Here is a 1,061-nt window from a genome sequence, read left to right as displayed (position 1 = left end):
TAGAGACTAGGAGTAACAGAGAAGGCATTTTTTTTTTTTTTTTTACCCCTCAATACGTTTAGAGGAGAGAGAAAGATGTTCACAGAGAATTCAATACAAGTATCTCTGTAATTGACTGTCCTACCTCAAGTTTCCTCTCTTACTGGCCAGTAGCCTAGTAGGCACCCAGGAGGGAACATTTTCCCATTAGGGATACTTTCTTAGAGAAGCTTGTCCACGGAGCATATGGAGAGAGAAACACACAATAGGGTGGACTGGCAGCTTGTTTATTTTCCCTACCGCGTTGTGAGGAGCTTTTCTTATTTATCTTTATTGAGCTAGCTCTGTGGGCAGTGACAACACATAGTAGTTTCTCAGTAATAGCAGTTGCAAGTTGATAACAACAACAAACATTTAATGAAAATTCACTATGTGCCCAGAACTTTGCATGCATTATTTCAGTAAATCATTATCACAATTATCTGAGTTAGATACCATCATTTTCATTTTTTGGATGAGTCTCTGAGAAGTCAGGCACCCAAAAATGTATCTGAATAGTATGTCCTCAATAAATACCTATTGGATGCTGATTGGATCATTGAATAAATGTTTAGAAAGTTGCCCAAAGTCATACAGTTTCTAAACAGCTGAGTGGGAATAAACCCACCTATATCCAAAGCTAAAGCCCATGTTCATGAAAGATCTCAAATAGAGACAGAAAATGCAGTTGTTTTCCCATCTAAAGTGCTCAAGTGGGCAATTTTAGGGCAGGTTCAATTTACCGTACCTCTATTGCCACATATTGTCAAAGGCAGGATGGCTCAGAGACAGTCTTAATTTTTGTTATAAAAAAGCATTTTTCCTATATTCTTTCATCCATCTATCCATTGAGCATCTACTATGTGCTAGGGGGCCCTGAGACAGGCACTAGAGACAGAACAAAGTGTTTAAGACATTATTTATTGTTTAGAAATAGTTCCTTTCCTGCAAAGGAGGCAGACACGTGAACCAACCATTACATTTCAAAGTCCTAACAGTACTATTGATTAGATCTATGTGCTTACTTAAAAAAGTTAAGAACA

The sequence above is a fragment of the Pteropus alecto genome, unplaced genomic scaffold (assembly GCF_000325575.1).
Source record: "Pteropus alecto unplaced genomic scaffold, ASM32557v1 scaffold24, whole genome shotgun sequence".
In the NCBI taxonomy this organism is placed as follows: Eukaryota; Metazoa; Chordata; class Mammalia; order Chiroptera; family Pteropodidae; genus Pteropus; species Pteropus alecto.
Note: the sequence above shows the minus strand (reverse complement) of the source record.